This window comes from Arvicanthis niloticus, chromosome 3 (assembly GCF_011762505.2).
Source record: "Arvicanthis niloticus isolate mArvNil1 chromosome 3, mArvNil1.pat.X, whole genome shotgun sequence".
Lineage (NCBI taxonomy): Eukaryota > Metazoa > Chordata > Mammalia > Rodentia > Muridae > Arvicanthis > Arvicanthis niloticus.
This window is the reverse complement of record NC_047660.1, coordinates 110,787,262-110,799,577: the sequence shown is the minus strand read 5'-3', so window position 1 is coordinate 110,799,577 and position 12,316 is coordinate 110,787,262.

Below are 12,316 nucleotides of genomic sequence, written 5' to 3'. Positions count from 1 at the left end.
CCCCTGGCTGCCAGCCAGTTGTAGCTGCAATTTGAGCTCCCCAACACCCAACCCATGCAAGGATGCCAAGGAGCTTTGCAGCGCAAACTCACACGGGGTGGGGGTGGGGAGAGGCCTTCTAGACACGGGGGCTCCCCTTTGCTCCCTGCACAGAGCCCTCCTCCCCACGGAATGTACAGAAAGGGCTTGGGGTGGGGTGGGGGACAGGCGAGCTACAGAGGAGAGTTAGGGAGAAGGTGGAGGAAGGAGTGGATGGCAGTAATCTTCAGGAGCTGGGTGAAAACAATGGGGCGAGCCGGTTTGCCGACAACTAGCCAGGACACTGGCTGTTAGAAGCCACATTTTCTTATTAGCCATGTATACTCTGCCCAAGGAGTCCTTTTCAACTTTAGGAAAAAAAAGTGTCTAAGGGACCACGGAGGGTTTGTCTGTCTGGTGTTTGTGTTTGGGGGACAAATAGTGTACAGTAGCTGGTGAGGGGCGTTGAGATGAATTTAAAGGAGAAAAAGTGTGTGTGTGCCCGCCCATCAAAAGTCGGGGCAGAGGGGGGATTATGGCAAGGGCTTGTCGTTGTTGTTCTGGTGGGGTACTGATTTTAATTATACTCAGTGGTCATTTTCCTTCACCTACATAGCTGACCTGGCAAGCTCTGTGTGTGTGTGTGTGTGTGTGTGTGTGTGTGTGTGTTTATGCTATGTGCACTTTCAAGAAGGAATATCCCTGCACCCCGCTGTCCCAGCTTTGTTGGGAGTAGTGACTGAGACCTTGGAGGAAATGCTGTGGGCTGTCAGTTTTATCTGGTGTCCTCATGGACACCTTTTAAATGTCCTTTTAAATGGAAGGAAGATAGACTAAAGTGATCTTCTTGGGGTTGACAAGGGAACACTTCTGTGGGGCAGGCAGATCTTGGAGTGATCCTTACTGCAGGAGACCTTGTCTTAGGGTTAATGTGAACCAAAGTATATGAGATGGTAGCATCCTAGGGACTGCACATGAGAAATCCTCACCCAGGCCTTCACCATGACACGTGAAGCCCCAGAGGTCAGTACTAGGGACCATTCTTCCCTTAGGAAAATGAAAGAAAACCTAATTTTTGAAAGAAGAAATATGATGGCTTTAGTTTTTTTTGTTTGTTTTAAAAATTAATTTGACACGATAGGTCGTGTGTAGACTGCCTACCACAGGTAAAAAAAGACATGACCAAGACATGCTGGTCTCTGGGGAGTTCTTGGGGCAGGGCTTTTGTCCTTTCTCCAAGTCTCTTCTCCCTTTGCTAAGTGCTCTGTTCTTTTAGAAAAGGGGCTGCGTTTCACGGATTTTGCCACTAGACTGCACCCTTATCTATGATAAGAATTCTTGCTGGAGGACTGCAATATTGAGAAATATTTCCCTTGCTGGCTCCCATCTCACCGGGTGTTGTTCACACTCCCAGATCCTGATCCAGATTCTCAGTTCTCTGTTTGCCAATAGGCACATTTTTTAAAGCAAGCCCAAAGTTTAAAGTTGTGCTTTTACACCCATTGCCAGAGCAGTTTTATTGTGTTGGTGGCTAGCAGAGGGAAGAGCTGTGTGTACCAATGTACAAAAAACAAAAAAAACCCAAAAAAACAAAAACAACAACAACAAAAAAAAACCAACCAAAAACAACAAAACAAACAACCAACCAAACAAACAAAAAACCAAAAACCAACCCCCCCCCAAACAAACCATGCAAACAAACAGACAAAACAAAACAAAAAAACAAACAAACAAAACCAAAACCAGGAGGGCTGGTTGGTTCCAAGAGGGCCTGGGAAAACAGGGAGCAAATAATGTTAAAAATTGGGTTGTGATAGTTTAGAAGGAAGAGAGACCCAGTGTTATGTTCTCACTTGAGTCCAGTTCAGGAGGGAAGGATGGTAGGAAGGGGTGTGTTATGGGGATGGGTTCAGCTCACCCTGGTGTAACATTTGAAAGGGGGGAAACTAGGGTGGTCCTTCTGAGGAAACATAAGTTGTCCGGTTCTTCAAAAGTTCCCCAATACTCTCAAAATATGGCCTCTATTAGTAATTATTTTTTCTAGCTGACTTCTTGAGGCTGGAAAGTACAGTGTGTAAGGACCAGTAAAAGAGGAGGAGCTGGTTGGTAGAGAATAGAGGTGGGCAGAGAGAAGAAAGGTGAGAGAGTGTGGGGAATTGGTCCTTGAAGGATAATGGTGGGGTCATGGAGAGAGGTCAGTGAAAGACTGCCTAGTTTAAGCAACCATGATGATCTCCACTTCCAAAAGGGCAGAAGGAACTCAGAGAGAGGCACTGCTGTTCAGGAACACGGGGTATGTTCTTGAGAGCACGTTTAGAGAGTGAAGGCGCTTCCGAATCTTGGGATCATCTATAGGGACTTTTATCCAAAGATCGGGGACTGGAGAGGTGAGTTTTATGCTCAGTAGTCTATGTGTGACGTTCAGTGACAAGCGTGCTGGGTGTTGGAGCATAAGGGCTTCCCAGGATTCCATTCTCTCTGCCCTCTATTTGAAAAACTACAGGCTCTTTAGAAGATGGGACTGTGGGGGACTTAATATGAACAGAGTTTCACTGAGGTGACTAACACATTCAAATCTGGTCCCACTCCCAGACACCTCCTTTACCGCTGGCTTATCTTCGATGCCGTAAACATACCTGTGCGTGGATAGCTGAGCCTTTGGACACAATCTTCTTAGTGATGTTTTAAGTATTATCTACTATGTTCCATCTCCCCTGAGATCACGCTTCCCTTTGCTTTGACAAGAATGAAGTGATGGCCAGGACCAAGCTTCAAGAACTGCGAGCAAATGAAAGATTTGTGCTGTTTATCTGGGCAATGTTCAAAGGGCAGAGGGCAGTTTTTTCAGTTCAGGAAGCTTACCAGGTCTCCATAAGCTTGCTGTTTCTTGAAGGTTTTAGAATGACTTCTAGGGCAAGGATGATGCCTAGTGGCAGGGTTGGAGAAGCAAGTCTAGCAACTAAGAGAGGTTTGCTTATATCATTGTTTCCATTTTCAAGATCTAGTCATTGATTTTTCTCCCCCGCAACCCCCTCAGATACATGCATACAGAGAGACCAAGACATGCCAGGTATACTAATGCCAGCCTCTTTAAAACACATTAAAAACAGGTACCCAGTCTTCAAGTCCTTCCACAGTAAAGAAGTTGAGCAGGACCGAGGAGCAGCTCAAGGTTGCTTTGGTGTAGTGTCATCGGTGAAGGCTAGGTGGCAGAACAGATACATCACTGAAGTCATGCCTCCACCTCCTTCCATGCAGGCGAAGAAGAAGCAGAGGAGAGGCAAAGGAAAGAGTTTTAACAATGGGGTTAGGTGCACAAGAGAAGCATAGGTTCAGAGGGGCAATACTTGTGTACCCACACCCTGTGGGCTTACACTTTTATGCTGTCAAGCCTGCCCACTCTTCCTGGTGTTAGCACCACACAAGCCCATTACTAAATGTCCTTCTAGCAGCTTCTCAAGATTTACCCTGGAGACAAGGTTCCTCCAGCTTGGAATACTGTGACTTTTGGTTCATCAACACAAGCCCTAAAACTTCTCCCATGAGTAATTAGGAAGCGATCTTCATTAAAGAGTATGACACTGTTGCCCTTTTAGGCGTTTAAAAATGTTAATTCGTCTATTTCACACAGTCCAGACACATAGCTGTCTGTTTAGAACCTCTTGCCATCGTGGCTCGGGGACTTTCTCAAGAATAACACGGTGTTGCAGGGAACAGTTCACGGGCTCCACCCTCTCCCTTCTTCTTCTGGCAGAGGCAGACTCTCTCCTCTGATAGCTCCGTGTTCCTTTGCACAGCGTATTCGTAGGTTTTTATATGACATTTCTTACAGAAAGGAGGATGATTTCTAGGGTCAAACCATGTGCTGCTTTGAATTTCAAGTTTTATAAGCAAGGCTCGCTGCAGCGGGCAACTTAACTGGAGTTGAAATTGACCCCGAGGCGGACTGTTTTATAAAAGAGCAGAAGCCAGCTGTGACTCAGAGTGATTTGTGTTCCTATGCGAGCAGTATATGCATCCATGGTTTTACGGATTAATGTTTAGGAGGTGTTGGAGCCGATCCAGGCAGAGAGGGCCAGAGCAGAGCTCCATAAATACAGTTTGGGCCTGGAGCCCTCCTGTCTTCTCAGACCACGGGATCTGGCATGTTTCTACAAGGGGCAGCTCAGAAGCCCTGTTAACTTTGGAAAAGGAGATTAACAAGAAAAGTGATCCGTTGTGACTTCGACGACAGGGTGGGGAGGTCCGGCTCTGGGGGGTGGGGGGGAGAGAAGTGGATTTGGAAATGGAGTAAGAGAAGTGAGAGAGGGGGTTAACTGCTTGAAACAGGTTTAATGAGTGTAAGCTATGAAAAGACCAAATAAAGTCATAGATTTCATCGTAGGTCAGTGCGGAGAGTGCGGGGAGATCAGCACACAGGGCAAATTTGTGTGAACTGGGAGAAGGCAGCTTTTCTCAGGCTGCCTTCTTTTTAGTTATTAGAAAATGGCTACAAGATAACAGATCTTAGAGTCTTAAACATAAATTCTGGGGACTGGGAAGATGTCTCAGCAGTTACCACCACCAGCTGTTCTTACAGGCATCTAAGTTGGATTCCCAGCGCTCATATCTGGTTGACTCCAGCTTCAGGGGATCCAGCGACCTCTTCTGGCCTCTTCAGACATCACAAACATATGCACCCCCTATCCATTGTAATGAAAATAAAAAAATAAGTCTTTAAATAAAATCAGTTCTGACTCTTATTGTCAGCCTTAAAATCGTATACGCTCTAAATTTTTGCAAATATGCTAAAGTCTTAATCCCCAACCAAATTTCACTTAACAACTTTTAAAGAAAACTCAAGTCAACAACTCAGTTTGGTTTTTTAAAAAAAACCAAATGTTCTAGCACAATACAATCTGAAGATTGTATTATTCCCTCATTTGATGCTGAGGAAAGATGGTAGGAAAATATTGGTTTGATTTTTTCATAATGAAACCATTTTGCTTCTGTAAGAGAAGACTGTATGTGTATAGTAAAGTCAATGTATTTAACTCATAATACAAAATAATAGTCTTAAATTCAAAGCACTGTCAAATCTATCAAAAATGCAAATAAAGTCAACAAAAGCTCCCAACCCTACAAAACAAGTGACAATACTAATTAATATATTGGTATTAGGCTGAGGTCTTACTGGAAAATATGTATCAATATTTGTCATTGCAATCTAACTGTTACAGTGTAAAGTTTTTGAGTCCACAATACTTGATTCCTGATTGATAATTTGATCCTTCTATTACTCCTTAACCAACACTGGAGTTTTACCTTAAACAGTGGTTAGTTTTTTTTTTTTGTTGTTGTTGTTTTTATTGTTGTTGTTTTGTTTTTTCAGACAGGGTTTCTCTGTGTAGCCCTGGCTGTCCTGAAACTCACTCTGTAGACCAGGCTGCCCTTGAATTCAGAGATCTGCCAGCCTCTGGCTCCTGAATGCTTCGATCAAAGGTGTAAACACGCATTACCTGGTTTCACAGTGATTAATTTTAAAGCCAGTTTGCAATGTGAAATTTGGGTATAGTCAAAATTCCTACCAGAAATTCCTTAAGTTGTGAAAGAAGCAGAACAGGCATTCTTACAACCTGATTCTGTCACGCCACGGTCACTTGGGCCCTTTCCTGCTAGCTCAGGATACTGACAGTGAGATCGGGGAGTGAGGCGTGGCTTCCATGTGTTATTAGAGGAAAATGAAGGTAATCATCCAAGCTGATCTAAATTGCATTAAGTCTTCAAGATGAACAAAATGAAACAGAAATGCACATCCTTATGCAGGACTCTTCAACTTGAGTCATGTCCCCGACCCCCGCACCCCCCCCATGGTGTCTTGGAACTGAATGTGGGGGCCTGTGGAAAATGTGGCGATAGTAAAAGATTTCCAAAAGTGCAATGATTAAAAATTAACGCAGAATCAAATGTGTAATGAATGCAACATGCTTCTGGTGGTACTTACCACGAATTGCATCATGGGACTTTACCACAGTTCTTCTGAACATACCATATGGGCACACACACCAGTGCACACTGCATGAAACACATCATCTCAGATCTGAGACTTCTGTGCATTACAAGCTAAGCTGATTTTACTGTACATACACTTTTCTTCTCTTACAGAAGCATAATGGTTTAATTATGGAGAACAAAGACTTTTAATATTTTCCTACCATGTTTCCTCCTCATCAAATGAGTGTATATTTAGACTGTGTTGTGTTAGAATGTTTAATTTTAAAATGACTGAGTTTCTCTCTCTCTCTCTCTCTCTCTCTCTCTCTCTCTCTCTCTCTCTCTCTCTTTTTTTGGCTTTTCGAGACAGGGTTTTTCTGTGTAGTCCTGGCTGTCCTGGAACTCACTCTGTAGACCAGGCTGGCCTCGAACTCAGAAATCCGCCTGCCTCTGCCTCCCAAGTGCTGAGACTAAAGGCATGAGCCACCACCGCCTGGCCAAAATGACTGAGGTTTTTTTTTTTTTTTTTTTTTTTTGGCTTGCCTTGCTTTTAAAATATTGTTAAGTGAGTTTTGGGTTGGGATTAGGACAGAATTCCCAACAGTTTCAGAAATGGCTGTAAACATACTTTTCACCGTGTATTTCTATGGAGTGGTATTCTCAGTATTTACAGTTGTGAAGTTAAAAATATTGATAAACTCTAAAAAATATTATTGATGCCCAGTGTCCTTCAGTATCAAGTGCTAAGATTTAATTCTCTATGTAGAAAGGGACAAACATCTCTCTCATTTCTATGTAGAGATTTTTTTTTTGTCTTTAAAAAATTTATGTACATTGGTGACTTGGCTACATGTATGTCTTTGTGAGGGTGTCAGACCCCCTGGAATGGCAGTTATATATAGACAGTTGTGAGCTGCCATGTGGGTGCTGGGAATTGAACCCGGATCCTCTGGAAGAGCAGTCAGTGCTCTTAACCACTGAACCATCTCTACAGCCCCTTCTTTTGTCTTTTATTACACTTTATTTTATGTGTGTGTTATTCACAGAATTCATGTGGGAGTCAGGAGACATTTTGTAGAGATTGGTTGTCTTCACTATATGGGAACGAGGGATGGAATTTAGGTCATCAGCCTTGGCAGCAAACACCTTTACCTGCTGAGCCATTGCACCAGCCTACTTTGTCTTTCATAAATGAAAAATCATGTACATATCAAATAATTGTCTTAAAATAATTTTCTCATGGTTTATTACCAATAGATATTTGATTTGTATACTTATTTTATATACCTACATACTCAGGTAAAAAGAAACCACCAGTAAAAATAAGTTTTAAAAAATCTCTGCTGTTCATTGAGATGGGAAGTGGACAAAAGCTCATATCCTTAACTTATCTCCAATTGATAATCACTCATTAAAAAAAAAAAAAAACCTTAGTTTTCTCCACTGGAGTTTCAGTGAGTACACAAACCTTGCTTAAGGGCAGGTCCCATGCTCAACAGTAGATGGCCAACATAAAATAAACTCAGTGCTATTTTTGGAGGCTAATTGTCTCATACAGCTTTGTCTGGGCAATTTTCTCTTAACCTTACAGATCTTTTGCATATATATTATGGCTTCCAATTTTATGTTTTCTGTGGGATTTCTGTGTGTGTGAATATGTGTGTATCTGCATCTATATGTGTTTTCCTTTTCTTTGGTTGTTTTCCCCCATTTTAAAAGTTTGTCCTGTTTTTTATTTGTTATTATTATTATTACTATTATTATTGAGATGATTGTCTTCAGATGAGAGCAAGAAAAGTATGGATTTGGGTGGGTAGGGAGGTGGGGAGGATGTGGGAGAAGTTGGTGATGGGGTGGGAAAGAAAGAAACTGCTATAGACCACATTAGTTTGAGAAACAATGATCTATTTGCTTGATCACTAATCTGATTATTTAAGATGGGCAGCATACACACAGTCAGTGATTTCTTTTTTGGTCCACAGTCATCAACATCTTTGTCTTTAACAACACAATGAGCGAAAGACCCAAAGTTTGGCTCACAGTTTTTCAGATTCCCAGAGTTTCCCAGAACTCCAGGAGGCCTATCTACAGATCTTTGGCTTCAACTCCTGGCCTACTGATGGGACTGTGAACATATTCAACTTAATTAGGCAGAGAATAGCTTTTGAACCATCTTGGACCTGTTTCTCTGGGAGCTCTTTTTAGGTTATTTACTGCCAAGCTGAGATATGGACTCTTTGTCTAATTGAGAGAGACATTGTGGACAAAAAATGCAAACTGAATACAGGTGTCTATCATGATTAGCCTGAGTTGTTATGGACTCTATCATCTGTCTGTCTGTCTATCTATCTATCTATCTATCTATCTATCTATCTATCTATCTATCTATTATCTGTCTATTTGTGTATGTATCATGTACAGATGAGACACCATGGGGCCAGAAAAGTTGGCTAACAGTTTTTCGGTGAATGTGTATTCTCCACAATGTAACCATAGATCACTAGAAATTTATGCTCATGTAGACTTGGAGCAGATAAATAAAACAATTGGCCACTAAGCACACATCATCCAACTAACTATAGAATCCATCCATCCATCCATCCATCCATCCATCCATCCATGGATGAAAAGGCTGAGATGAGAAAGGAAGGTAGGTTTTTCCCTGAGCTTTAAACTTTGAATATCATTATCCTTTTTGGTTAAAACATCTCAACTTTAAGAAAGTTGAAACTGGTAACAAAACTACATTATTGATTTATGAATCTAAAATATATAACTTCCATTGTTAGAATAAACTTTACTTACTTATATTAAATATATATATTATAAGGGCCAGGTAGATAGTTCACTAGCTAAAGCCCTTGTTTTATAAGTATAGGGACCTAAAACATTGGATCTTGTGGCACATGTTTGTAATCTCAGTGATGGTAAAATGGAAAGTGTGGCCAGGTAGATAGTTCACTAGCTAAAGCACTTGTTTTATAAGTATAGGGACCTAAAACATTGGGTCTTGTGTCACATGTCTGTAATCTCAGTGACGGTAAAATGGAAAGTGTGGGCAGACAGATCCCTGGAAGTTCATTCATGATCACTTATTCTAGTCTACTTGTGGGAAGTTCCAAACTAATGAGAGACCCTAGCTTAAAAGATGGAAGACACTGAAGAATAGTATATAAAATTATTTTTTGACTTCTATATGCATATGCACATATGTATATAACTGTAGACACAAGTGCACTGTCTCATATAGGAACATTACACACACACACACACACACACACACACACACACACACACACACACACATTCTTCAACTTCAAGACATGGTGGGTTCACCAGAGTGAATTCAAGTTCAGCCTGGGCAACTTAATGAGATCTCATCTCGTGCTATGGTGGAATGATTTCCCGTTGTATTGGAAATACCAAATTTTGGTTATTCACTAAGCAGCTGGAGGAACTGCAGACTATTTCTAGTTTTGCCTTTTGGCTTTCAATTACTGTGCTGCCATGGGCTGAAGAGATGGCTCAGCAGTTAAGAGAACATTCTGTTCTTGCAGAAGACCTGGGTTCAGTTCAGCACACACATGGTGGCTTACAACCATTTCCAGTTCCAGGAGACTGGTGCTCTCTTCTGACCTCCACTGGTAACATGGTACATATACATACATGCTGGAAAAACACTCACTCACATAAATATAAATAAATAATTAAACAAATAATTAAACAAGTGTAAAAAAAAAAAAACCATGAGAAACCCATGCTGCCACAAACATTTATATACAAAGTCCTGCGTGGATATGCATTTTTATTTCTCTTGAGTGACATTCCTGTTGCTGGTTCATATGGTAACTAATTCCATGTTTAACTGTCTGAGGAGTCATCTTACCGGTACTGACTGGTTTGCTGCCAGCAGCAGCACCTCTGTGTATTTCCTGAAGCACTATATGCCAGGACTCCAATTTTCCATGTTTGCCAACACATTATCTTGTTTTTTATTATCATCCCTCCTACTGGGTGTGGCATGGTATCTTCTGTGGTTCTGATTTATCCTTGTGTGCTAAGAATCTTTTAAAGTATTTATTGGCCATTCTTTGGAAAGAAGTCTGCTTAGATCCGTTATCCTTTTAAAACTGGCTTACTTGTCTTTCTGTTTTTGAGTCATATCTGGGTTCCTTTTAATTATGTTTCTTCATCTTTTTGCTGACTTTTGTTTGTCATAAAAAAAACGTCCTGAGGACCCATCAACCCTTTTGAGTAACTCAAAAGTCTACTGCTTAGAGATTCACATTTTGTTTGTGATTCCTACTGCCTTTGCCATAAAAGGTAGCATGAGCTTAGAAGCTGTGTCTTATGTCCCTTGCCAGGGTAGGGCTTAGAAGCAGCCTACGGGTCCCACCAGCACTCATGGAGAAGGGATTGTTCGAGAGCCATCAGGGGTTATCTTAAAGTTGTCTTTCACAGTGCTCAATAGAGTAACTACATTTTCATCCCCAGGTTGGCCATCGCAAAATAATAGGGCCGGCCTGGAAGACAGACAGTCTCGATTACAAAACCAACTACAACAAAGCAGAAACGCAGACAGAGATGAGGGAAGAACATGGGTAGTAAAGCGACATTGAGTTGTTCTTCATGATTCTCTAGTTCTGTAGTTACATAAAAGCCCAAGGAGGCCACCAGCAGACAAACTAAAGTAAGCAGATTCTTCCTGAGTTCACATTGGCACCAGGCACTCTGCTCTACTTTGTGTTACCCAGGACACATAAGTGAGTATGGTATCTGGCTATAGGACTTGGCAGTTGTCTATGGCAGAATGGACACAAAGTAGTATCTCCTAAGAGAGATGCAAATAGCTTGCCTATTGGCCACCAGAGCCATTTGTGAGCTTCTCATGACACTTTGAATGGTGTCCTATTTCTCTGGTCACTTATGTCTCTCACCTGATCTTCCGGCTGTCCTAGAGAATATGACTAACTCCAGGGAAGAAGGTACAGATCGTCTCCGTAGGCTGTGCGTTGACATTGGCTGACATCTGGTCAACCTCACAGTAATAATAAAGCCACTCAGAGCAGCGGTGCAGAAGAGAGGCTTGATGGGTCTCATGAAAAATTAGGTTTTCCACTTCTGACTTCCAGGGGTTATTCACAGTGTGAGGGAAGTGAGGCAAGTGGGGAAAGACATTCAGGAAAATTGATGGGGAGTGTTTGGGCCACAGCCTTTTGGAATCAATTCTTGTCCCGAGGCTGGCCCAGACCAGTCCAGCTTACCCTGGTGCCTTTGAAGTGTGTTACCTGGATGAGGAGCTAAGCCAGCTTGGCAGGGTGGGGAGGGAGGCTGTGTGGTCTGGCAGAAAGCAGAGCACAGGGGCAGAGGGACTGAGCTCCAATCTGTGGCTGACTCACTGGCACCTCTGGCCAGGCACTGCACAATTGGGTCCAGCTGGAAAATGGGGAAGAGACCCAAGTCAGGATCTCACTGAGAAATCCAGATGTCCTTCATGAGAACAAATAGGGTAGCTCTCTGTTTTTTTCCCTGATCTCTTTCTCTTTCTCCCTAGGCTTCTGTGAGAGTGTGTGTGTGTGTGTGTATTCCATTTTTTAAAAAAATCTTCTTTGTGATTCCTCTGCAGGGCCTGACTTTGATCTCTTGCTGTCTCTGTGTCTTTGAGAATGACTGTCCTGAGCCCATAGTGGCCTTGCCGTCAGCTTCGTCATGTTTGCCTTTAACTTTCCTAAAGTTCGAGTGAAACTTGGGTTTCCATGTCTTCTGTGTAAAGTGTCTGGGCCAGTTTTGGCCCCTCTTCCTTTGAAATAGAAATGTTGGGGCGATGAGAGAATAGAAGACACTCTTCACATGGCTCCGAACTGAGGGTCCTTGTTCTGCATGTTGCTGGGACAACTGCAGAGTTAGTTTCTCTCTCTCTCTCTCTCTCTCTCTCTCTCTCTCTCTCTCTCTGTCTCTCTCTCTCTGTCTGTCTCTCTGTCTCTCCCTGTCTGTCTCTCTCTGTCTGTCTCTCTCTGTCTGTCTCTCTCTGTCTCTGTCTCTGTCTCTCTCTCTCTCTCTCTCTCTCTCTCTCTCTCTCTCTCTCTCTCTCACAGGTGCTCCCTGTATTGTAACAAAGGGGACAAAATCTAGTCCTTTAAAGTGAGCGCTTTGGCCTTGGATCTGTTTTTCTGTACCTCTACCCACTGTTCTCAAATTGGTAAGATTTCTTCTCTTGCACTTTTCCATTTTCTGACATTCCTTTCCCTTCCTATTCCTCCTTCATTAGAGTGATTTGCAGAGTAGACTGCCCTTTAAGGCCACATTTCATTGGACTCTGTCTGCA